Genomic DNA, 27,261 nt, shown 5'->3' with positions numbered 1-27,261 from the left:
TTAGAATTACCTACATGCATTACCACTTACAAAGCTTGTGCATTGTCTTAGCCAAGAAAAATACATTTGTACAGATTAAACTCCTGAACTGAATGGGAGTTTATCTTTGGAATGACAGTGCATCACACAGAGCATTTTTGCAGGGGAAAATGTCAGAATGTTTCATTTCTGTGTGCATTCTTTCATGAACATGTATCCTGGATAATGTCTTTGCTTAGATTTAAAGCTGGAGCTTAGAATGGGCTTTCAGAAAAGAACTGAAAATCTGTAGCCTGTGTTGTATTCTCTGTGTCTCAAAGACTTAACTTGTTTGTACCAGCATGCACCCATAACTTACACTTAACTTTACCTCTGGTGTTAGCTGGCTTTTTGTTGTTGTGGTTGCAGTTTCACAGCATAGAGATACATGGCACAGGATTCTGGCTAGATTGTGCACAGAGTTCTGTGCTAGGATGAGTAGATGATGTCATGGTAGGTCCTACCTTACACTTTGATTTAGGTCTGGAGTTTGGTCAGGGCTGGGGTTTTTTTTTCTGCAAAAGCATTTTTAAGAACTTCAGTTCTACTGGATTATGCTCTTACCTAAATTTAGGGGATGGTGCCAGGTCTACATTGAATTTCAGGGAGATAGTGGTTGTCTGGGTAGTTGATAGGGCTACTGTAAGGGTTAGGTTTTAGGAAAAAAAGGGTAGAATCTCCTAGGTTGAAGTTGAATTTCTTGCCTTCCTCTAGTATAGAATAAGCCAGGGTATTAAGCCTATGCCTTACATCATAGTTTCACTATAGATGTCAGTCATCTGGGAATGTGGATGGGTAGGGTTTGGGTTAGGGTTTGGCTTTTAGAAGTGAAGGAACAATTAGCCCAGTCTTAGATGGGCTTGGAGACCCAGGATGAGGGCTGGTCTCCAGCACTGTTTGTCTTTGAAAGGAGTGGCAACATGCTTTTATTTCCAACTAAGGTTGATTGAAAGTTAGTTTCAGAAAAGGACTGAAAACTTTTGCTACTTTTTGCTCAGTTCTATTTGGCTCAGAGATTAAGAGCAACAGCTGGAGTCAGAGGGGTTCCTGTCCTTGTTTTCCTTCAGTACTGGTGACATAGCTTTATCAGTGGCTGGCATTAGGTTTGAGTAAGGGTTAGGAATTTAAGGCAGAAGTGTCTGTGAGGATTAAGATTTTGCTTTATTTCATATGATCTTTGCAGACTAGGATGGGATATCTGGTCTCCATGGGTTGATGAATAGCATTGAGTTTAAGCATTAAACTGCATATTAAAGAACTCAAACTGGCCACTTTGTTACTAGGCCCAGCTTACAAGGTAAGTGGTGAGTGATACAGCAGTACTTCTTTGTAGTGCATGAACTGTATGCTCCCTCCATCGGATGTTTTTACTTGTCCTTTTTTTTTTCATTGCAGCTGACAAACGGCAAGTATGTTGTGACCTCAGAAGGGAGAAAAATCAAACCCTTAAAGGGTTTCATTTTCTTTCCTTCAGAACTTGCCAGCTGATATGTTAGATAGCCAGAGACATCCCTCCTGGGACACTCTTGTTCCAGGTACCCCTCTGTAAGTCTTCCTTATTCGCTGGTAAAGAGGGAAGTGTCTGTGCAATCAAAGCATAAGGCTCACTTGAGCAGCTGGATTAAAAAAAGAGCATTTATCATCAAGCAGTATCCTTATATTTAGGTATGTACAGAGGCACTGGTTTCAGCAACACAAATAGTAAACTGTATAAATGTACATTTCATGGGCCTGAATAACAGTTATGTCAGGGAAGTGATGATAAAGCCACCAATATTGTCTAAACAGGGGCAGACAACCTTTTAATCTGACAAATAATTGGAAAAGAGTGTGTGTTAATAGTAATCAATGTTACAAGTGGTATCTTGGAAAGCATGGGACTTTGTTGTATAGAGCCATTGACTAATGTCTGGATGTTGGTGCTCATTTTGTTGTAGAACTGACTGATGCAGTCAAGCTGACAGTATTTTGCTGAGAGCAAATCAAGAGAAAATGAAATAGTGCATATTCGACATTGTTGTCCATTATGCTAGAGGAATTGTTCTGCTTTCCGCTGGTTTTAGCCTGGCTTCTAAAAGAAAAAAGATGAGTGAATTCCCATTATCCTTGACAGTGTCTGTCCTGTGTCTCTCAAATTACCTCTACCAATCTGTTTCTTTCCTTGTTGGCTAACTTGAGTCAAATTTGTCTGAGGCAACAGTAAAACTTATGGTCAAACAAGTTTCTTCAAAATAGATGGTGTTTGGGCGAAGAATCTCAGTGAAGTGCCCTTAGAGGGCAACACCACAGCTTGAGTTTGCACATTACTAGGCACCAGAGAAGCCACCAAGGAGTGAGATCTCAGCCAAAGCTTGCTTCAGTTAAAGCTCTTTATCAGTCATGGGAGATGAATGTATATGAAAAGAAACTTAATTAGCTCTGCTGCTCACAAAGAAAACTTGCATCACTGTGAATTGCAACTGGATAACACTGGATGTGTAGATGTGTCTATAGGTTACTTAGGGCTATAAGACTTACTATTCCAGTAGCTATCCCATGGAGCTGAATGTTACAGTAAGTGCATGCGTAAGTAAGATGGTGCCGTTGGTATGATAACAACAAATGTCTTTCACCAGAAGAAACTTTGTTTTTGAAGTTTGTAGTTTATTGGCTTTAACTTGATTCCTTAACTGCTTTTTGAGCATTTAGTCGGAAAAAGCAGTGAGTATCAAGGAGTTGCTTCTTTTTTTTGTCATCCCACCCCCTGCCCATCTTCATTACATTAGACTGGGGGAAACTTCCCTAAATGTTCATCTGGTTTAACAATGATTAATCTTGAGTAACAGCTGAAATAATGCAGAAAGCACTTGTTACGCAAAAATCTGCAAACAAATGACAAGTACAGCTCTTTGCTTTGGTTCCCACAGTTGAAAAAGAGAAGCTTTTGCAAAGTCATGGAAACAAAATAGCAGTGCTAATCTGGAAACAGCAGCCCTGCATATGTTTTCAAGGAGAAAAGAGGAAACCTGATGCCTGTGAATGGCTGAGTGTATAGTGTCATGTATCAGTCTTGGACTGGAAATTTAGCACGTTTGCACCTCTTTCCCTAAGACTCACAGATGAGCTAATGTTCCATCAAAAATGGCCTGCCTTACTGTCTGAAAGGCAGCTATGCTATCATTTGAGAGGAGGAGTTCAGACACATTTGTTTGCATGTTTTTATGCATTTGAAGAATATTCCAGAATCAGACTTGCTATTAAGAAAATCACACTGTATAGAAACAGTACCACAGCAATCCTTACAGAAATACATACCTGTAGTTCTCTTGGGACTGGTTGAACATAAACTAGTTTATCTCCAAGAATCCCCTTCTCAACTGCATGAGGAAGAGATAAATTTTCACTCTGATTTCCTCAATGATAGCACATTATAGGTGACTTAATAGCTATTACGGTTTCCAGCTGGATTCATCAAAGCATTAGGCAAATTTTCAGTATACATGTCCTGTTAGTCCTTTCACACCACAGAAAGGTACATATGAATAGAGATCAGTAGCATATAATGAACATGCAAATAGTGTGGTAAGAACAAGTTCATCATGGTTATTGTTGTCATAAGAGGGATTCTGATTTCTGTTTTCTGATTCCCCATGCAATTTATGCATAAGTTCTCAACCTCACTGGATTTATGCTAAAAAATATTCTGGCCATCTACAAATCATGGTCAGTAAGTTTATATATACCAGCCATACTAGATGTGGGCTCAGCTCTCTACTTTTGTATAGAGATAATAAGGGAAAAAAGTAAATATTAAGATTTCCACAGTGAAAGAGACATTTTTAACAATATATAGTAAGCTAGGACTCAAACCAGGGAATAAGTACTATTTTGTCTTTCTGCAGTGGGTATTATAATTTGTACCATGGCAATGATTGAGGTCCCATTTAGTTGGTCACTGAAGGAATAAATAGAAAGCCTGTCTCCTGAAGAACTCAATCTGCTGTGACTTTTGTAACTGTCTTCCCACTTCGTCCTTAAATGTTTTTTAAAATACAGCAAATGATGAGAGATCCAGTCTCACTAATGAAACGTGTTCTTAATGGAGGAGTTATTAATGCTAACTAACATTATTCCTTTTTTTGATATAAAGGGAAATTTAAAATGGTGTAACATATTACTTTTCAACTTGAAGACATCTTTATACTTTTACAGCTCTGTAAAGTATCCCAGTTGCACATGAGAATCCCCAGAAGAGAAGAACTGAAAGCATATGATAAGAGAAGTGCTTGCTCCTTTGAAAGTTCCAGTGTCAGTGATGGAATAAATTTGGAGATGAAATCTAGGCTTGGATGTGCACTATTGTAGATATATCTGAGAGCACTGCTTTGTCACCCAGTGTAACATCCATAGACTGGCTAGTCTGATGCACCTCAATTTCTGCATTTCATTTTCTGGAATTCTGCTTTGTTCAAATGCTGTCAGACTACTCGTGCTGTCAGCTGAGATCATAGAAAAGCAGAGCAAACATAAAAAATAATGTTGTTACACAATGTCCCTGTTGCTTTTTCCCTCATCTTAGAAAGTGACTTTGCCTCTGCATCAAACTGAAGTGTTTGCCTCTCCTATTCCCCTTTAAGAAATAAATAGGTCAGTTGCCTGCAACAGGCTGGAAGGAGCCAGCTATGTTCATGGTATTGCTACTGGCATGTGATTACTTAGAAAATGTGGTTATTTACCAAGTAATTGTGTGTTTCTCTACCATAATTTTCCTGTGGTGGACTTGTTCAGTAGTGTGAAAATGTGCCTGATACAGCATGAAGAAATGCACTGATAATGAGGTTCCCTTCTTAGTGATTCAGTCCTTTCCAGTTTTCCTTAAGGTCACCTTCAGCAGCCTCCCTGTTCGTGCTTCAGTTCCTCCCTGTTCCATTTCAGTGCTCTGTGCAATAACAGGTTGCAGAGTTTAGTTTCTTAAATTGGCATCTTTAAAAAGCCCCACTTTGAAAAACTAAACACTTTAATGATCATGTGTATCCATTCTGCAGGCTTTTATATAATAATTTTGGTTTTTCTTTTGTTGACATTCAAGAACTAAAGCAGTGTACTGTCCTCTGAGAATCCAAAAAACAGAAGCAGCAAATTCTTGTTCTGAAAGCTGCAGCAATAGCTACTTTGCTCTAGGAGCTTTCTTTTATGATACCCTCAGAGCACTGCCCAGTTTTTTTTAAATGGTACTTTCAATGCATTTGATCATCAAATTTTGTGTCCCCCATCTCCAGAGAAGTGAGATCTATGAACAGAGCCAAACTATATGATACAAGTATCTGAGTAACCCCTACAAGTTGCCTCAGAGGAAGCATGCATAAGTCTAGTTGAAGTCAGCTGTTTTCACGTTTACACTTTCATTTTAAATTATGCGTATTTAGTAAATATATAATCTATAATACTTAATTCCTTAATTTCTTTCCTAAATGTTTTAGAGTAAATAGTGAAGGGAGGAAAGGAATAGGGAAATAACTGTGTCAAGACTTTTGGTAGTCATTAAAACTGCAGGTTTTATATACACTCCAATTTGGACAGTTGGGCAGCTGCTTGATACACTGCTCACAACTGAACAGCCTTTTGATGATAAGCCTGAGTATGCCTATGCCAACTTGCCTCACATCCATATGGTTTAGACAGGTGCTGATGCATAGATATATATTACAGCTTAGGTGTGGCACTTCTAACTAGATATTAGAAGTGTGTGTTATCCTTTCCATTTATTGCCTGTGTGAGTGGATTGGGCAAATCACAGCTGTGCCTGCCCGTGGAAGTCCATCACATAACTTGTGATGTCTTCCAGTGGCATCATGTTGCTGCTGAGGTCTGCTAAGATGGCACTGAGCCTCTCCTGGGACAGGCTTGTGTTTAGATAATGCCAGGATACGTAGTTAGCCAAACCAGAGATTTCTAGTGATTGCTCAAAACTTGCAGTCAGGAAATACTTCAGACTGTTGCTTCATCCCTGGTCTGGTTATCAGGTGGATACTACAGATATAGCCCGAGTTTCTCTTTTACTGATTTCTTCAGAAAAACATGTATCTTTGGCTTCTGTGAAGAATTTTGTTTAATGATGTATAGAAAATGTTAACTACTACAACAACAATAAAGACAGTTAACTGTTAATATTCAGTAAAGGATTCCCTAAGGATGACATTTTCAAAATACCTAGTCAGCACCCTCATGCACCTTTGATTTACATGTAGAAGCCATGTTTAGAGAGACATTTGAACATGGCAGTGTGCCATGCGCTTATTAAAATGTAAGTGCCTGAAGTCAGCCATAAGCTTTGTGATTTTATTTTATCTGCAAATATGATAGTAATTTTGGAGTTATTCTGAAATGGTAGTTACTCTTTGAGATATCTATAGTAAGCCTACCTAAATGGTTTTCTGCTTGCTTACACGGGTACTATGTCCCTGCAACTTTTGCTGTCTTGTCTTGGGACTATGTATTTATCCCCGCTGCACAAGGCTTTCACATCGTTACTATGTATACCTTAATGTTGGGGTTTTTTGGTCAAAGTTCTACAATATTTCAGATGGCTCACACCAGATTAAAGAAACTGTAGGGGGGGAGAAAAAAAAAACAACCGTATTTGGGTAACCATGCTGCTATTTGTTTAGATGGTCTTTGCCAGCATAAGCTGGGCAATCAATGAGATTATAGCTGCAGGAGTCATGCTGGTAACGCCAAAAAAGGAGAGTGATGGAGTTATAGAAGAAGGCACCTCAGCAGTGTCCATATAGGGAACATAACTTCAGTGATACCTGTTCCAGAAAATGGAAACACTGTCTTCTGGGTCACATGTTACATCATAGAAAATATTTCCCTGAAGTGGAAATTGGATCCATGTGCTGGCATGACAGTGTGTGACAATTTCTTACAGTCAGAGTATAGAAATGGTCCAAGCCAAGTGGTAGAGACTGAATGGCAGGCCATTAAGTGCTCCAAGACTCCCAAAAGTGATGATAATGAGTACCCTGTTGCAAGCAATACAATAGTCCAATAGTGCCTCAGATCTCATGATGAAGCAGCACTTCTGACAAGCAGTAGAGAGATAAGAACATTGTATAAAGCTTCCCTCCTCACCCCTTTTTTTTAATAGATGAGAGGGATTTCTCATCTGGCTCAGGTATTGTCTCAGTCTGCTAACTAGGGATTTTGAGAAAAGCCTTAATGAAGAGAATTCTGGGTCAGCTGTGGCATCCTTTGGACTCACTTCAAGACCCGATGTTTTGGGGAAACAGAACATCAGGCCTTTTGGAGACCTAAACTATATGGACTATCTCAGTTGAAAGCTGAGAAATGGCACCATGGATTTGTCTGCTTTAGACCTGTCTTTTGATTGATTTAACTAGCGTTTCTCATCTGGCATGTATTAACATTTTTTCTGTACCTGATAAAACTGGAAACAGTGGTTTGGAAAACTTGCAGTGGATGCTTCGAGCTTTAATTTCAAGGCATCTTACCTTCTTAAAATGCTTAAAGAGACCTAAAGCCATTTATATACCTTGTTTAAAGTTAGCTCCGATTTTTCTGTGCTACACTGTTATCTGCATTATAAATTTAATGAAAGTTGTGCACTTCTCTAGGTTTGCTGTGCTTCCTGACCTCTAAGAATTTGCATTATGATTCCTTGCCCAAATCATGCGTTAATGTATTTTCTCTTTTTATGTTATAGTTCTGTCCTGTCTTCAGGCAGATACTGTAGCAAGATGCCAGTGGGGTATGAAATGAGAACTGCCCCCCATGTTATCCCACAAGTGTGAGGTCGTTTACCCGGTGTGCAAGATGCCAATATGCACACAGGGCAGAGGTATTTTTTCATGTCTGCGCAGAGATGGGTGCTAGATGGTAGCTCCACAAAGCTAGCACAAAGTTGAGTCATGCAGGTAAAGTATTTATATAGTCTAGTTATGCATATGCATAAGTAATTACACAAAGCAGTTTTCTATTGGTCTACATCTCTCATTTCAACTTAAAGCTACAGTGCTACTTTAATATTCTGTGCATGCTCAAAGGTGAGGGATCTCTGCTTGGGCCGGGGTCTCCAGCTCAAGGGGTGTGACTTTTTTAGTATTATAATGAGGATAGTTCATGTGACAGTGCTTCTTATCACACTTCTACTAGTTGTTTCAGATGGATCCCAAAACATCTTAATTAGCTTACGTATTTCTCCAGGATGTGCTTTACTCCCAAGGACAGTAATTCTTGATTAGACATTCCGCGTTCCAGTCTGAATCCCCTTATCAACTTTACATAAGTCCTGGCCTTCCACCAGCTCCTGTTAGACTACGCCAGGAGTGTACGAAGAACACTATATGGCAGTGGCTGTGCTGGGCTGCTGACTGCAACCGTCTGCTCAAAGTCTGTAGGACAAGCTCCTGAGTCTCTGACCTCCATCAAAACAGAAATCTAGTAGAGCTGGACAAACATCTCAGCTGACAGTTATGTGTAAGCTGTTCAGTCTTTTTTTTCCTGTTGCTGTTTTTGTATTTGCCTCTTATAAAGGTTTGAGACACAGACTCAACACTACCTGGGTATGCTGTGTTTAAGATTAAATGTGTGTTTAACTGCCTTGCTGAACAAGAGCGATGCTACTGACAGAAATATTTGCAAAATAGTAAATATTGGGAAACACTCTGGTAAACTGACATCTGAATATATACATGTTTGAACCCTAAAGCTGTTTAGTCACTTACAGGAGAAGGGTGTCCAGAATGAATTGTTCTTTAAAGATTAGGAGACTTTGAAGCTCCAGACTCCTCCTGTACTGCAAAACCAGAGCATTTATCTGACAAAAGGCAGGAACAAGGCAGGTAAAGTGAACGGTACAGAACACTGCATAGTAGTTCTGGAAGAGAAACAGCAGGAGAAATTCTAGAAATATCAAAAAATAATTTGCCACCAGACAGCTGTTAAAGCAAGTATATGTTGGGGTGAGATGCTGACCTTATTAAAGTTATCAGGAGTGTTTCTGTTGGCATTATTAGCACAGTTTTGCCTGATAAAATGAGGATGAGTTCATGGGGGTGGGTTGCATTCAACAGATATTCCCTTTATTTCTCAGGTTGCTCTAAGGCCTGAGAGGGCTCATTGGGAGAACCAAGGAAGGAACAGTGGTGAACCCGACCAGAAGTGTGTAAATTCTTGAAGTGCTTCATTCAGCCAAGGTGCTGGAACTCGGACTGTTTGTATCACTGCTGTGCAAGTATCTCCTTATATATATAGTCATACTTCAATTTCCCCATGAGGTTCTGTGATTCCTGAAGTGTACTGGGGCTTAAATCAGTGAATCTCCATAGAGGACTGAAACCTGACTTTACTTGACTCTCCGAGTACTTTGTGACATTGCTTATACAAACTGAATGCAAAGCAAAATGCTAAATCTACTTCTTGGAATAATTTTCACATATGTAGAACCAGAGTTTAAATGATTTTTAAATTATCGATTTAATAGATATTGCTTAATATATTTTATTGCAGTCATAAAAAAGTCCTTCAATTACCAAATTAATATTTCCAAAGTAAAAACTGGTGAATCCTAAGAAAAAAGTGAATTGCTGCCCACAGTCAATAGTTTAATAGTGGAAATGCTATTTAATTTTATTATTATTCAAATTTATGTTCAGTTTTCTGAATTAGCATATAAATACTATAAATCACTTATATGGAAAAAGCCTTATCCTGGAATATTTCTAAAGATTATAGATATTTGGGTAAGGCAAAATCTTGGCTAACACAAAGCCAGGCAGAACAGGGTTGTAGTACAATGAAAATTGTTTGTTTTCTCCAACTTAGTTTCTGTACAAGAATTTATGGACCCTTTTGTACAGATCAGAATCTTTCCTGCTTTAATATGGTCATGTAAATGACTGACCATTTTCTTTTACGTGTGTATTTCTTTGGAACTGGTTGGCCCACCCATTCTTTAGCACAAGCCTTTTTTTAAGGGTCAGTTCAAGCTCCTCTTTGGCACCTTTGAAAATTGCTGCTGACAGTATGCTCTTCCTGTAGCCACCTTTTACCCAGTGTATGTATGAATTAGTAATTCAGCTGAAGAAAATATGCCAAATCATTCTGCTCTCTCACTAGAGGGCCAGAGTAAGGAAATAGATTCAGCAGCCTAGAAGCTTATAAATGAGCACTATTTTAGATCAATGCAAGAAGTGACAAAGCTAATGATTGATTAAGAAAAATCTGTTTTCATCCTCATCTTGTGTGTGTGGACTCAAGTGCTAACATCTTCACTTATAATAGAAGTAGGAAGCTTTCATGTCATTTAGTATTTTTAGGTTAAAATTACCACCCTAATAGTGTTAACATCTTCAGTTATAACAGTAGAACTAGGTAGCTTTCAGGCCATTTAGTATTTTTAGGTTAAAATTAACACCCTAATCTTTTTTTCATTCTTAACAGCCAGAGTCGACAAAGGAATATCAATTTAATTTCCTCCCAGAAAAATACTCAACCGAAGAAATGACCTATTGACACCATGTGTAACATTTGACAAGAAGGTATCAACACCTTTTCTACAGTACATTGCAGTAATCTAATCTGAAGCAAATTCAGCCTAGAGCATGTCAGGTGTCTTACTTCAGAGGTGTGAATTTAAGCTTCAGAGTAGACTTGAAAGCCAACCCCAAACCCCTGCTGAAAAGAGGCATGTGCCCATTTTGACTGCCAAAGGAGATGCAAGCCACCTCATTCCTTCGGATATTCTTGCCCCTGCAAGTGAAGGATATTTTTCCACGGGCCTGCCCTTCTAGGCTCAGGTGGACTCCTGCCCTTTGTGTCTGCAGGTGACACACACCTGAATCGCACTTCACATCCAAAAGGAACAACTGGAACTTGTAGCGTTCACTGTTCTGGTTGTATTGGCCAGTGCTTTCCTAACAGATGCTAGGAACCAACCAATTTCCAGAAGGTGCACCAGTCCCACAGGCAAGCCCTCCCATAACAAAACAAATACTCTTTCTGCCATCTCTTCTGGCTGTTCCGTCAGCTACCAGCCTTGCTTCTGTTGTTTTTTAAACCGACTCTCAGGCAGTAAGGGTGAGGATCCACACCCTCGCTTTCCTCCAAACATAGTTAATTGGTTTGTGCCAACACTCTCTTCCACTGTTGGAACTGAGAAAGGGGATATTAGTACTGATTTCACTGGGGTAATACGAAAGTTCATGAGTTATTTTTCAAGTAGTATGTATGGCAGTTGGCATTTAAACAGCTCTGAAGTTGATAGCAACAGCCGTTGTGAAGCAGATACTATGTCTGGTTTTAAAGGAAGAATATTTCATCAACAACTGAGAATTAGATGTACATTAAAAAAAATGTACTGGTTAACCCTCCAGTGCATAGTGTTGCTGGGTCCCTGCCAGGCAACAGTTTGAAGGTGTTTGAATATTTTGAACTGGGGTTTATTCTTCTTTGGATGCATTCTTAATCAGCCAAATGATTCAGAATGTCTGCTTTACCTGTTAAACCTACTTAAGCATCAGTCGGTTCATTTTCTTGAATCTAATTATTCAGGGGTTTATAATTAGTAACTCTTACATTTCTGCATAAATTTTTAACATGGGATTGGACAAGGACAATTACCTAGGCAATCTAGTAGAGCAAATACATCTTTTCTTTCTGGTTTTGTTTGAGAAAGAGAGGTTAAAAAGTCTTTGATTCCAGTTTTCCAGCACAGCACAATCATGTTTTGTCCTTGTCTTGTACTTTTGCCAGGAATTGTAGCTGGACATGCGTTAGGTTGCTTTGTTTAGTTTATTGGGAGTTCAAGCAAACACATCATGCAGTCACGTTAATACAGGAATTTAAGGGGCTTGTGTCGTTTCCCTGGTTGGTATGTCTGGCACGCACCATGAAAACCGACCGAACCCGCCATTTCAGCGAAGCCACCGAGGCGAAGGGCTCCGGAGCGAAGGATCGAGCCGGGGGACTCTCCCTAAGGCGGCAAAACCGCGAGGGCGGAAGCGCAGGGAGAGGGAGGGTGCCCCAGCCCCGCCAAGGCGCGGGAAGGAGGCGGCTCCTGACGGGCAGCTCTGGCTCAGCCTGGGCGGGGACAAGAGCGACGGCGGCGAAACCCCCTCACAGACAAGAGCTGCGGCCTGGAGCGCGGCGCCCGGGCCGTGGCGCGGCAGTTCGAGCGGGCAGCGGCGGTCCCCCTCCTGGCTCTGAAGGGTCACTCAACTAGTGGCCATCGCCTTCCCAGGAGAGCACCTAGCTATAGTTTCTACTCGCCTGAAAGCCATCGCCAGAAGGAATGTGGCGACCCAGGCGGAGCTCCCACACAACCATACAGCTGTCCAGATCTCCGGCTGCAGGGCGTGCCTGAGCCTGTCACTCATACCGGAGGGCAGCAGAGACAACAACTGTTTTCGGTGTGACTAGGTGGATGATGTGCTCTGCCTGGTGGCAGAGCTGAAAGAGGAAGTGGAAAGGTTATGGAGTATCAGGGAGCGTGAGAGGGAGGTAAATTGGTGGAGCTGCACAGTACCATCCCTGAGGCCAAGGCAGCAGATGGAGGCTCCACAAGAAGCAGAGGATCCCCTACCCTCTTGCCACCAAGCAGAAAGAGGGGACCTAGGAGACGGGAGGAGGAATGGAAACGGAAATGTCCCTGCTCAGGGCTCAGGCAGATGCCCCGGCCTCCCTCACCTTCCCAGTTGCCCTTACACAACAGATATGGGGCTCTGGAACTTGAGGGCCAGGCAAATGAGGATGTAGGTGAAGGTCCATCCAGGGGGTTGCCTAGGGTAAGCCAGCCAGCCCCACGTATTATGACTGCCTCTGTTAAGAAAAAAAGGAGGGTAATTGTTGTAGGCGATTCCCTTCTGAGGGGAACAGAGGGCCCAATATGCCAACCAGACCTATCCCACAGGGAAGTCTGCTGCCTCCCTAGGGCCCAGGTTAGAGATGTTACTAGGAAACCCCCGGTCTGGTATGGTCCTCTGATTATTACCCGCTATTGGTTGTGCAGGTAGGCAATGATGAGGTTGCGGAGAGAAGTCCAAAAGCGATCAAAAGGGACTTCAGGGCACTGGGGTGATAGGTTGAGGGATCTGGAGCACAGGTAGTGTTTTCCTCAATCCTATCAGTGGCAGGGAAGAATACTGAAAGGAAAAGGGAAACTCACCTGCTCAACATGTGGCTCAGAGGCTAGTGCTATCAGTGGGATTTTGGTTTTTTTGATCATGGGGACTTTTACACAGCACCGGGCCTGCTGGCGACAGATGGAGTTCAGCTATCTCAAAGGGGGAAAAGGATTCTCGCTCATGAGTTGGCAGGGCTCATCAAGAGGGCTTTAAACTAGGTTCCAAGGGGGAAAGGTGTGAGGCTCACTAGAGAGGTGAGGCTCACTAGAGAGGAGCCTAAAGGTGGCATTCCAATGTTGGGAGTGAAATCAATAGCCCAGCTCAACTGCATCTACACCAATGCACGCAGCATGGGCAACAAACAGGAGGAGCTGGAAGCCATAGTGCAGCAGGATAGCTATGACTTAGTCGCCAGCACAGAAACGTGGTGGGATGACTCTCAGGACTGGAGTGCTGCAATGGATGGCTATAAGCTCTTCAGAAGGGATAGGCAAGGAAGGAGAGGCGGTGGGGTGGTTCTGCATGTTAGGGAGTGTTTCGATTGTGTAGAACTCGGTGATTATGATGATAAGGTCGAGTGCTTATGAGTGAGGATGAGGGGGAAGGCCAACAAGGTGGATATCCTGCTGGGTGTCTGTTATAGACTACCCAACCAGGATGAAGAGGCAGATGAAGCATTCTATAAGCAGCTGGCAGAAGTCTCACAATCGCTAGCCCTTGTTCTTGTGAGAGACTTCAACTTACTGGATGTCTGCTGGAAATACAACACAGCAGAGAGGAAACAGTCTAGGAGGTTCCTGGAATGTGTGGCAGATAACTTCCTGACACAGCTGGTGAGTGAGCCTACCACGAGAGGTGCCTCACTTGACCTGCTGTTTACAAACAGAGGAGGGCTGGTGGGAGATGTGGTGGCTGGAGGCCGTCTTGGGCTTAGCAGCCATGATGTGATAGAGTTCTCGATTCGTGGCGAAGTAAGGAGGGGGGGTGAGTAAAACCACTACCATGGGCTTCCGGAGGGCAGACTTTGACCTATTCAGGATGCTGGTTGAGAGAGTCCCTTGGGAGACAGTCCTGAAGGGCAAAGGGGTCCAGGAAGGCTGGGCATTCTTCAAGAAGGAAGTCTTAAAGGCACAGGAGCAGGCTGTCCCCATGTGCTGTAACACGAACCGGCTGGGAAGACGACTGGTCTGGCTGAACAGGGAGCTTTTGCTGGGACTCAGGAAAAAAAGGAGAGTTTACCACTTTTGGAAGAAGAGGCAGGCAACTCAAGAAGAGTACAGGGATCTCATCAAGTCATGCAGAGAGAAAATTAGAAAGGCAAAAAAGCCCAGTTAGAACTCAATGTGGCCACTGTAGTAAGAGATAATAAAAAAACGTTTTTACAAATATATTAACAACAAAAAGAGAGCCAAGGAAAATCTCCCTCCTTTATTGGATGTGGGAGGGAACATTGCCACCAAGGATGAGGAAAAGGCTGAGGTACTTAATGCCTTCTTTGCCTCAGCCTTTAATAGTCAGACCAGTTATCCCCAGGGTAGTCAGCCCCCTGAGCTGGAAGACAGGGACAGAGAGCAGAATAAACCCCCCATAATCTAGGAGAAGCAGTTAACGACCTGCTACAGCACCTGGACACTCACAAGTCTATGGGGCTGGATGGGATCCACCTGTGAGTAATGAGGGAGCTGGTGGAGAAGCTTGCCAAGCCACTCTCCATCATTTATCAGCAGTCCTGGTTAACAGGGGAGGTCACAGACGACTGGAGGCTTGCCAATGTGACACCCATCTACAAGAAGGGCTGGAAGGAGGATCTGGGGAACTACAGGCCTGTCAGCCTGACCTCAGTACCATGGAAAATTATGGAGCAGTTCATCTTGAGTGCACTCAACAGGCATGTGCTGGCCAACCAGGGGATCAGGCCCAGCCAGCATGGGTTCATGAAAGGCAGGTCCTGCTTGACCAACCTGATCTCCTTCTATGACAAGGTGACCCGCCTAGTGGATGAGGGAAAGGCTGTAGATGTTATCTACCTCGACTTTAGTAAAGCCTTTGACACTGTTTCCCACAGCATTCTCCTAGAGAAGCTGGCGGCTCATGGCTTAGGCAGGTGTACTCTTCGCTGGGTAAAGAACTGGCTGGATGGCCAAGCCCGGAGAGTTGTGGTGAACGGAGTTAAATCCAGTTGGTGGCTGGTCACAAGCAGTGTCCCCCAGGGCTCTGTGCTTGGGCCAGTCTTGTTTAATATCTTTATCAATGATCTGGATGAAGGGATCGAGTGCACCCTCAGTAAGTTTGCAGATGACACCAAATTGGGTGGGAGTGTCGCTCTGCTTGAGGGTAGGAAGGCTCTGCAGAGGGATCTGGGCAGGCTGGGTTGATGGGCCGAGGCCAGTTGTATGAGGTTCAACAAGGCTAAGTGCAAGGTCCTGCACTTGGGCCACAACAACCCCATGCAATGCTACAGGCTTGGGGAAGAGTGGCTGGAAAGCTGCCCAGCAGAGAAGGACCTGGGAGTGTTGGTTGACAGCCAGCCGAACATGAGCCAGCAGTGTGCCCAGGTGGCCAAGAAAGCCAATGGCATCCTGGCTTGTATCAAAAATAGTGTGGCCAGCAGGACTAGGGAAGTGATCGTGCCCCTGTACTCGGCACTGGTGAGGCCGCACCTCGAATACTGTGTTCAGTTTTGGGCCCCCCACTACAAGAGAGACATTGAGGTGCTGGAGCATGTCTAGAGAAGGGCAATGAGGCTGGTGAAGGGTCTAGAGCAGAAGTCTTATGAGGAGTGGCTGAGGGAACTGGGGTTGTTTAGCCTGGAGAAGCGGAGGCTGAGGGGAGACCTTATTGCTCTCTACAGCTCCCTGAAAGGGGGTTGTAGAGAGGTGGGGGTCGGTCTCTTTTCCCAGGTAACAAGTGATAGGATGAGAGGAAATGGCCTCAAGTTGCGCCAGGGGAGGTTTAGATTGGATATTAGGAAAAATTTATTTACTGAAAGGGTTATCAAGCATTGGCACAGGCTGCCCAGGGAAGTGGTTGAGTCACCATCCCTGCAGGTATTTAAAAGACATGTAGACGTGGCACTTTGGGACATGGTTTTAGTAGGCATGGAGGTGTTGGGTTTATGGTTGGACTCGATGATCTTAAAGGTCTTTTCCAACCTTAATGATTCTATGATTTCTGTGATTCTATGAAGTTAGCAGTGACTGTTTGTATTGGAAAAGAGTAAAACAAATGCTGTGTTTGATCTGGCTGCTTGCAGAGTATCAATGGGAATCATTATGGATGCGTGGAAGCGCGTACACAAGCTCAGCCAAGCTGCCACTCTGAGGGGTGAAACTTCTGTCGCTCTAAAAGCACTGATACTGTTCAGCCAAAGTCAGACCAAGACACATTCAGATTTTCCTCATGCTTTTTAACCAACTGAATCTGGAAGAAGAGCTAATTAAAGATGTACAAAGTTTCATGCTTATCTTTATTATAAATGCAACTGTGACACAGTTTTTCAGGTGAAACCTACAACGGAAGGGAAGAAAACACGCATTTCAAATGAAGTAGCTCTGTACTCAAGACAAAAAGCAGGCGAGATCTTGACTAGGCAAATTAACCTACCTACCTATGTATTGTGTGCTGATAAATTATTTTTAGCATGCCTGTGACACTTTTGATAATTACTTTTCTATGTAATCAAAGGGTGTATTTAACAAAACAGAGATGAAATGGGGAGTTCAGCATGGAAGGAGAGATGTCTATGTAATAATCTTTGTCTTGCTCATATTAATAACCTGGGAAAGCACTGCTACAGAACCTATAGTTACCCTCTGAAAGCAGAGCAGAAATAATTACCTGTATTGAGTGCTTGTTAATATCCAGTGTAATACATTTTTAAATGTATTACATAACCATAAAAATGGTATGTAAATGTGGCTACCTGGTTTCACAGGTAGCTTCTCCTTCTTTTCCAGACAGACATCATCTAACATTAAGATATCATGGGATTTCATGAGTTGAGTCAGCTGGTTTGTGGCCTGTGCCTTTTGGGCAGTTTGCTCCCAGAACCCAAAGGGTAAGATTTCCAAGAGGAGAGTTGTTAGAATATCTAGCAATGGAGAAACCATTTTCTGCGTTAAGCTAGCACTGTGCTGAAAACTAATAGCAACCAAGCAACCAAGTGCCATTTGGAGCATCTTCTCACATTTGGTTGCTTGCAAAAGAAAAGATCAGCCTGGGGGGGGGGGGAAAACAAGCAAAACCCAAACCAGGATAAAACCCAGTAATTCACAGAAAACTGTCAAATTAATGGAAGGTCATTTAAAAATCAGCATTAATTTTATATCATTCCATATGCCTTGTCCATTTAACTTTTTTTTTAATAGCTTTCAAATAAAGTACTGAAAAATACTTTATTACTGGAGGGTTTTGGAATGAAATGACAAATTTAATCTGTAGTTTGTCAGCAATTGGGAACATAATTTCTCCAGCCCCATTTTGTTGAGGGCATTTTCTCTATTGTTGGTCTCTTTCTGATCATCTGTACTGCCTGAGAAAGGAAAAAGCTCTATTTTATTAACTTAACTGGAGAAATTGAATGACAGGGTTTTTTCCATGACTGATTGCTGAGTAAAAAAAGAAGTTATGGCTAGGTTATGATTATTTTCTCCTGCTGTGATGAGATTAGAAAAGTTTAAGTCAGCACCTGGTTGTGGACAGCCATCAATAAGATGATATACAATAAAAAAGAAATCTAGTATTTCATTCACAATTCGAGCAGCAGCTCAGTTTCTGTGCTCACTTCCTCATTAAGAAACTTCTCTTCAGAGAAGCATCATTAAATTATGTTTCTCTGCTTCTCAGGATGATGTGTACTTCCTAATTTAGCACGTACACGGTAGGAAAGAAATAATTAATTCTGAGCTTTTCAGTTCTCTCCATTGACTTGCCAGAGGAAAAAAATAATGAAACAATTCCTTTCAAGTCTGAAAAGAGGGTGAGATGTATACTTATTCATCAATCTACTTGGGCTGCCTGTCCCTCCACCATGAACATCTATTGTGTTTTTCAAAAGTTTGCCACAAACTGGTAAAGTTATAACCTAAGTTTCTTTAAGAGTTAAAATATTCCTCACATCATCATCTTTTTTGTGGACTTAGCTTGCTGTATTGGGAATGATCCAGGAGTGGACTTCACTTGAAAAGTAAATTTAGATTTTTAAACTGTATTTTGAAATATCTGAAGTGAAAAGTTTTGGAAGGTATTGGAGTCCAGTAAATTCCCTCCATTGTGTTTAAAATTCAGCACGTTTTATAGGAGGTATTGTTTAGAAATATTAAAAAGTTGCACCTATGTTACAAGGCTTTACAAGCCAAGCTTCAGGTGAAATTTTATAATTGGAATCTAATTTTCTAAAAATAAACTTAATTTGAGCATGACACCTCACCATGAAGCACTGAACATGGATGCCCTCTGTTGCACATAGCTACCTGTACCGGTCCAAGCTGTTGAAACCATATGGCTAAAATGTTGTAGGATGGTAGAGAAAGCGTAATTAATAGTTAAGCATTCTATTTTTAATGTTAAATATTGAGTCATTCACAAGCTATTCAAAATATGTACTGTTATCTTACTTATTTTATCTTAATTTTAAGTTAATGCTTATTATCTGAATGATTCTCCTTACTAGAGGAAAATGGAAGTTAGCTGATTCTGTAACTCTGTGAAGAATCTACTGGGAAGATTTCACTAGAGGCATCAGGTATTTTATTAACTATGCATTTGAGCAAATTAATATTCTTAATCTTATTTCTTGAGAATAGGCAATTGTGCTGCAGAGATCTTGTTGGTGTTACTGCTCCATAATCCAAAAGTTTCTCTGGTGTGTACTTCCCAGCCTACAGATTTGTCAGTAGACTATTTTGTTCTGCTCCACTGTTTTTTCTAATTATACTATATATTCCTCTTCACATAACTTCCATCCCATACAAACAATATATTTGCATCATTTGAAGGAACATTATTTCAATAGTTTATTTGTAAATTCTGATTGCCAGTATTATTTCACGACACAAAGTTGGTTCAAAGTTACATATTTCAACTTTGATTAGTAGTTCTTTTTTTAGTTGTACAAAATGTTAATTTGTACATTAATGCTAATATGTTTCAGCTGGGCTTGCTTTTGCTTCAAAAGCTGGGCTTACTACTATGGTGTATGGAAATTGAGAGTATAACAAATATGAGTGCGAGAAGCTAAATTTCTGCTTATTACATTAACACTGGGATGTTGTGTTGGAGTTTGGTTGCTGTTTATTCATGGCAATAATCCATCTTTTCCTCATCAGTTGAAGCATATCTAATGCCCATTACAGCTATTACCCTGATTCAGACTGCTCTCAAATTCATGTTGTCATATTTACTCTTGACTATTTATATGGCAAGCACTGGGATTTGGAAAAAAAATAGGTCAAGAAAGGAGAGAAAGAAGAAAATATACCTGTTGAATTCGAGGGCTCAGTTGTTTCTGATGTGAATTGAAAAATTGCAAGGTGTTACATAGTCACCTAATTGCTATCCATCAATATTAATGTCCAGCTTACTCGAACTAAACATGAACTGCTTTGTTGGAAAAGCAATTAACAAGTGAAATCATATCCCCCAAATTCTCAGAGTTTAGGCCATTTTATTATAATCCAGTGATGGTTACCATACAGACTTTACTTTCCGTTCAGATAATCTAGTTTACAAGCTGTTTGGAAACTCATTTTCAAGTTCATACCTTATTGTTCCATATCTGAACAATATTACTTTGCTATTTTCAGATTTGGCTTCATCTTTTATTTTGTTGAGACAATGACAGATCTGACCAGAGAGTGTTAAGGCAAATTTGTTATAAGCATTCATTATATTGGTTTAATAGTCACTGGTTTCAATGTTGATTTAGTTGCTCTCAAAGATGTGCTATGTAATACCTTACTTGCAGTACATGTTCCCTCTTGTGCTGTTTATTGCTGCTGGGAGCTGAGTCAAGGTTATAATTTTGCTGCACTGTGTAACACTGGCTTATGGTATAATAAAATTACTGGTCATGAGACTAATCTCCCATAACAATCATCCCATAAAAGGCCATAAGGTCAAGGGACCTGCACAGGAGATCCAGTTTTTAGGCATAAAATGGCAAGATGGATGTCATCAGATCCCAATGGATGTGATCAACAAAATAACAGCCATGTGTCCACCAACTAGCAAAAAGGAAACACAAGCTTTCTTAGGCGTTGTGGGTTTTTGGAGAATGCATATTCCAAATTACGGTCTGATTGTAAGCCCTCTCTACCAAGTGACCCAGAAGAGAAACGATTTCAAATGGGGCCCTGAGCAACGACAAGCCTTTGAACAAATTAAACGGGGTAGTTCATGCAGTAGCCCTTGGGCCAGTCCGGGCAGGGCAAGATGTAGAAAATGTGCTCTACACCACAGCCAGGGAGAATGGCCCTACCTGGAGCCCTCTGGCAGAAAGCACCAGGGGAGACTTGAGGTCAACCCTAGGGTTTTGGAGTCAGGAATACAGAGGATCCGAGGCCCACTATACTCCTACTGAAGAAGAGATATTGGCAGCTTATGAAGGGGTTCGAGCTGCTTCGGAAGTGGTTGGTACTGAAGCACAGCTCCTCCTGGCACCCCGGCTGCCAGTGCTGGGCTCAGTGTTCGAAGGGAGGGTCCCCTGTACACATCATGCAACTGATGCTACGTGGAGTAAGTGGGTTGCACTGGTCACACAACGGGCTCGAATAGGAAACCCCAGTCACCCAGGAATCTTGGAAGTAATTATGGACTAGTCAGAAGGCAAAGATTTCGGAATATCACCAGAGGAGGAGGTAATGTGTGCTGAAGAGGCCTCACTATATAATAAACTGCCAGAAAATGAGAAGCAATATGCCCTGTTCACTGATGGGTCCTGTCGCCTTGTGGGAAAGCATCAGAGGTGGAAGGCTGCTGTATGGAGTCCTATACAAATCACAGAAACTGCTGAAGAAGGAGGAGAATCGAGTCAGTTTGCAGAGGTGAAGGCCATCCAGCTGGCTTTAGACATTGCTGAATGAGAAAAGTGGCCAGTACTTTATCTCTGTACTGATTCATGGATGGTGGCAAATGCCCTGTGGGGGTGGTTACAGCAATGAGCGCAGAACAATTGGCAGCGCAGAGGCAAACCCATCTGGGCTGCCGCATTGTGGCAAGATATTGCTGCCCGGGGAAGTGAACCTGGTTGTAAAAGTACATCACGTAGATGCTCATGTACCCAAGGGTCGGGCCGCTGGAGAACATCAAAACAACCAGCAGGTGGATCAGGCTGCTCAGATTGAAGTGGCTCAGGTGGATCTGGACTGGCAACATGAGGGTGAATTATTTATAGCTCGCTGGGCCCATGACACCTCAAGGCCATCAAGGAAGAGATGCAACATATAGATGGGCTCGTGATCGAGGGGTGGACTTGACCGTGGACGCTATTGCACAGGTTATCCATGAATGTGAATCATGTGCTGCAATTAAACAAGCCAAGCGGTTAAAGCCTCTGTGGTATGGAGGACAATGGCTGAAATATAAATATGTGGAGGCCTGGCAGATCGATTATATCACACTCCCACAAACCTGCCAAGGCAGGCACTATGTGCTTGCAGTGGTGGAAGCAACCACCAGATGGCTGGAAACATACCCTGTGCCCCATGCCACCACCCGGAACACTATCCTGGGCCTTGAAAAGCAAGTCCTATGGCGACATGGCACCCCAGAAAGAATTAAGTCAGACAACGGGACTCATTTTCGAAACAACCTCATAGACACCTGGGCCAAAGAGCATGGCATTGAGTGGGTATATCACATCCCCTATCATGCACCAGCCTCCAGGAAAATCAGACGATACAATGGACTGTTAAAGACTACACTGCGAGCAATGGTTGGTGGGACATGCAAACATTGGGATACACATTTAGCAAAAGCCACCTGGTTAGTCAACACTAGGGGATCTGTCAATCGAGCTGGCCATGCCCAATGAAAACTTTTATGTACTGTAGAGGGTCCCTGTAGTGCACATAAAAATATGCTGGGGAAGACAGTCTGGGTTACTCCTGCCTTAGGGAAAGGCAAACCCATTCGTGGGATTGCTTTTGCTCAAGGACCTGGGTGTACTTGTTGGGTGATGCGGGAGAATGGGGAAGTCTGTGTACCTCAAGGGGATTTTATTTTGGTTGAAAATGGCCAATGAACTGAATTGTATGATGTTAATTGCTATATAATACTGTATGTCATCACTTCTATGGTGGCTATATACCATATCGATGATGTTACAGTAAGAATCACCCAGATTAATGAAGAATGAATTTTGATGAAACTGAGCAAAGTGCAGCGATGATAGAACTGGACAAGTACAGTGGTGATGGAACCAGAACTGGCTTCAGCATGCAACAATCCAACACCACACAGTATCTCTCCTGCCCTGAAGGACTGTTATGACAGATGGACCCCAAAGTCATGGACTAAATGAACTCAGTGAACATTTTATAGGGAATAATATCTGTGTGTATATATGAAAATACAGGAAAGGTGGTAGTGATTAATTGGGATGTATTGGAAAGTATGGGACTTGGGCATGACGTAGATGGTATAGAATAAGGGGTGGATACTGTCCTGGTTTCGGCTGGGATAGAGATAATTTTCCTCCTAGTAGCTGGCATAGTGCTGTGTTTTGGATTTAGAATGAGAATAATGTTGATAACACACTGAGGTTTTAGTTGTTGAGCAGTGCTTACACTAGTCAAGGACTTTTCAGCTTCTCATGGCCTGCCAGCGAGAAGCTGGGAGGGGGCACAGCCAGGACAGCTGACCCAAACTGGCCAAAGGGCTATTCCATGCCATATGACATCATGCTCAGTATAGAAACTGGGGGCAGTTGGCTGGAGGGTGGTGACCGCTGCTTGGGAAACTGGCTGGGTATCGGTCAGTGGGTGGTGAGCAGTTGCATTGTGCATCACTTGTTTTGTATATTATCATTATTATTATTATTATTATTATTATTTTCCCTTTTTTTCTGTCCTATTAAACTGTCTTTATCTCAACCCACGAATTTTACTCTCCCCCCCCTCCCCCGCCGATTATCTCCCCCATCCCACTGGGGGTGGGGGGAATGAGCAAACCGCTGTGTGGTGCTTAGCTGCTGGCTGGCTTAGACCACAACAGTGTTACATAATGACATCAAAATAATTAAATCCCTCTCCATGACAGGATCTGTTTCAAATTTCCTGGTGGAACATCTCAACGTGAGCCCTCTGCCTGTTATGTTACTCCACGCAGGCGGAGTCTAACTCAGCCTTCAGCGTTTCCTCACCAAAAAACAAAAGGTAATTTTGGCTGAATGAAGACCATGTAATATCAGAAGGAGAAAATTACATATCTTGCATTCTCTTAATTTCTCACAGGGTGGGAGTGGATGAACTCATTGGTCCTGCCTCCATCAACAGCCCCAAAGTCATCTCAGGCCTCAGACAAAGGGAAAATCCATACAGCAAAAAAGCCAAGGAAAGTTTTAATTAAGTTAGCCAACAGCTGTCCAGGCTTCAGTGTAGTGGCATCTGTAGATGGTATTCATGGGTGTGCATAGGTTTGTAGTTTGTGCTAGACTAGTGTGATTAAATCTATCATGAGTTTACTGATAGTCACTGTTAGGTCCCCCTTATCTGTCGTGTGGTTGAAGGACATTCAAACTCTCCTTAGAAACCTCTTCTGATACAAATGCAGCCAAGCCTGAAATTGTCCTACGGGATCAGTGTAAGGTATGCCTTTGTTGAGACCTCAGCCTCCCCATTCCCTAGTCTACATGTTTTGTAGCTTCACTCCTGGGAGATCTCTGAACCCACAAAATGTTCTCTGTGGAAGAACACAGAAGGAGCTGAACAGTTCTCCATACACAGCCAGGACATAGAGGTTGTCTTATCTCATAGATAAAGGAATAGATTTGGCTGCAGGTAAAGTGCCCTGGGCATTATGTCCTATAATGAGGTAGTGAACAGAACATTTTCATCTCCTACTGTCTCCTTTCTAAGTGAATTTACAGGTGGCTGACTCCTGCCTCTATTCTCAGTAATTTATTCTTTTACTTAAACCAGCAAATGAAAATGAGTTATCTTCCTGGCCGACATTTGCATATTCATTAAACATTTCATTAAATTATTTCACAACGTTTTTAATGATTGCTCACTGACAACTCAGGATGTACCTATCTTATGGCAATCTAAATTGGCAGAGCTGTACCGCGGCTGACTTGAAAGGGCACGATCATTCTTACCCATTGGTAAAATGCAGCAGTGTCAGAGAGAAGCTGAACTTTTAATAGGCAATTTACCATGGCAAGCTGTCTCCCCTTCATTTCCAAATTCCTTTAAAATATTTGCATGTTCAGCAGCACCAGAATTATCTCCACTAGCACACAGGCATAATAGGAATGCTTATAGGTCCTGACATTTCATATTCTGATTTGTATTCATGGTTTTGACATGGTTTATTTTGTATTTGTATTCAAAGACAGCATGAATAGGAAATTAGCACAAAATAAAGTCAAATAATAAGAAGAATATAAACTGGTGGATTCATTGTCTTTTTAAAATCTGACTTGAACCCCTCTGCTGAAGTCAACAGTTTTTTAGATAATATCCCTATTGAATACCCTGGATTATATTATACAATCGTGGATTTTTAAGGACATCTGCGATAGCTGGAAGATTAATCCGTGCAAATGACAAAGCATGAATTCTCCCCACTATGGAACTAACACTAGTAATTTATTGGTTTTGGCAAACTGTGTGAAAGACTGCCTTTTCTTGGATGTTATGTAGAAATACACATTGATCGCGTGCAAGTCAAGAGCTGCAAGGTGAGATTTGTGTAATCACAAGGTCATTGCTAAATCAAAAAAAGATAGCACAGTGATAAAACTTGATTCATTCACTCAAATGCTCATTGACTAATGTTTATTTTCTCATTTCAGCTCAATACACATTTTGTGAAAAAGCTAACTGTTTGTGACAAGATAGTGTATATGATTTGGCAGTAAATTAACATTTGTTTGGCACCAAACAGGAAACTTGGCACCAAACAGAACTTATCTCTTAAAGTTTAGATGTGACACAGAGAATGAGGTTGGAGCTATGCAGTTGAAAATTAAAAAGTTATTCCTTTAAATTCACTGGGGGTTTGATTTTTATCTAGGTTCCTAAGTCCCCTAAGGATTTACAGCTCTGGCCCCCTCTCTTAGAATTTTAGTGTTATACGCAAGTGGAAAAATAGTATGTTATAATAGAAGTATTTGAAAACCTTAACAAAGGCAGCTCTGCCTGCTCTGCTCTTAATAGTAGTAATAAAATAGATGGCAGTAGACGAAATGTGTTAATGTCTGTTTATAAGTCATATGCATAAGACAAGGTTATTGTGATAAGTTGCACATCGCTTTTTTCCAGTGGGATTTAATGACTGTGAATATATATGGCCATGCTGGAAAGCACAGATGAAAACTGTAGGAATGTGAATTATTTCCTTCCTCAGTTAAAATGCGCAAAAACTTAAGCTGTCAGAGATTTGTAAAAAACCAATACTTTATAGGAGGCTTTTTTCCTGTTTTTTTGCCACATCTCTAATTTTGTTAAAATGCTGTAAGGAAACATTGCAGGAAGTAGTTTCTAGTGTTGGAAAACAAATATTTAGCTTTTCTAAGAATCATACATTAAAATATTGCAAAGTCATCCACAATAATGTTACTTTGATTGGAAACAGATTTCAGGTTTGTTTCTCTTACATTAGTCATATGCATGAACTTGATTTTTAGTGATGATCATGGAAATACAAATCAAGACAAATGGATCAGTAACACCATCAAAGTTGACTTCAGAAGGCTCTCTACAGCTTTTAATAACTTGGACAAAAAGCACGTGCTACTGGGGATGATATGGTCTCCTAACATCTTTTCTGTTTACTAACTGAGTAATGGAGAAGTTGTAATAGATGTATTATGCAAAATGAGTAACAAACAGTGGTTTGATTTGTGAGAAGGCTTATCAGTACTTTGAAAGTTAAAGTTTGTTACTAACAAAACTTTGCTCAGGTTCAAGAAAAAGTCTTTATTGTATCTTTGTGGCAATAGAATATTGTGCTAAACTTACAATTGTACTTTTTTTTTATTATGTGCAGAAACTACAGTGACAGGAGCATTTTCTAGAAATGGGAAATTAAACAGGTTATTACTCTCTTTTTGAAGAAAATTATTATTGTGATTGCAAAGCTATTATTTCTATTCATTTTCAGTGCAACAAATTGGGTTTGCAAGATTTTGTTACTCTTCCTCCCCACCTCCAAATCTGTCTTGGCTCCTTCTAAGCTTAGGTTAATGAACGGCCAAATGCATTTTGCCTATGCAGGAAATATACAGATATCTTTTTATTCTCAAAAATAAATTTTCTTACAAAGCATGTAAATTATGCTATTAATCACACAGAGCCTTTATGACTTTTTTGACATGCCAAGTATATTGTTTGTGATGATTACTCCTATGCTAGTATGCCTATTCTTTGAATAACAGGCAAAATTATGCATACATTTATTAATTTGTGATATTTGAAGGCTTCTGTTTCCTAATGCAGGTATACGTGGTTGCTTTTTATAATCTTTTTATAAAAATTTATTTTTGTCAATGCACAGTGTCATAATTATTATTAAATAACAGGCAAAAAGCCCCACAAGACTTTCCTGCAGATGAGCCTCCTCTGTGTATCACTAATCTGCAAATCTGTGCTGAAGAACAAAGAATGTTAATTTGCTCTGATAAACACATTGAGTAACTGTAAAAGTTAGAGCAAATATGAAAATAAACTGGCATGCATTCTTGATAACAGTGGAAGGGTTTGTTATTACTGGTTTCATTTCTGTCCTCTGTCATCCTTTCCAAGATCACCTGGGTATTTTCCTTTAACCAGTGAGATGCTCTTGATTCTTCTCACTCTTGGTTGCGGCATATGGAGGCTTTTCATGTTCCTGGACAGCGTTTTAAATAGTATTTCTTCTGAAGTGTTTAGCTGGTTTATGGTGTGTGGCCTGTTAG

General features: G+C 41.4%; 1 protein-coding gene across 3 annotated transcripts in view; it reads left to right on the top strand.

The window, feature by feature from the left end:
* The window catches only part of SLC25A36 (solute carrier family 25 member 36), an 83,034-nt gene extending 57,239 nt beyond the window's left edge, over positions 1 to 25,795 (top strand). Inside the window, exons 8-12 of one of the 3 annotated variants that reach the window (XR_012043258.1) lie at positions 9,113 to 9,249; positions 10,462 to 10,559; positions 17,099 to 17,199; positions 18,814 to 18,885; positions 23,400 to 25,795. The gene's annotated coding sequence lies outside the window, so the exon portion shown is untranslated. Of the gene's footprint in view, positions 1 to 9,112; positions 9,250 to 10,461; positions 10,560 to 17,076; positions 17,200 to 18,813; positions 18,886 to 23,399 lie in introns of all 3 variants that reach the window. The other 2 variants (XR_012043260.1, XR_012043259.1) reach the window with 2 other exon arrangements.
* The last annotated feature ends 1,466 nt before the right edge of the window (positions 25,796 to 27,261 follow it).

Source organism: Ciconia boyciana, chromosome 7, assembly GCF_034638445.1.
Source record: "Ciconia boyciana chromosome 7, ASM3463844v1, whole genome shotgun sequence".
Lineage (NCBI taxonomy): Eukaryota > Metazoa > Chordata > Aves > Ciconiiformes > Ciconiidae > Ciconia > Ciconia boyciana.
This window is presented reverse-complemented; position numbering and strand designations above follow the sequence as displayed.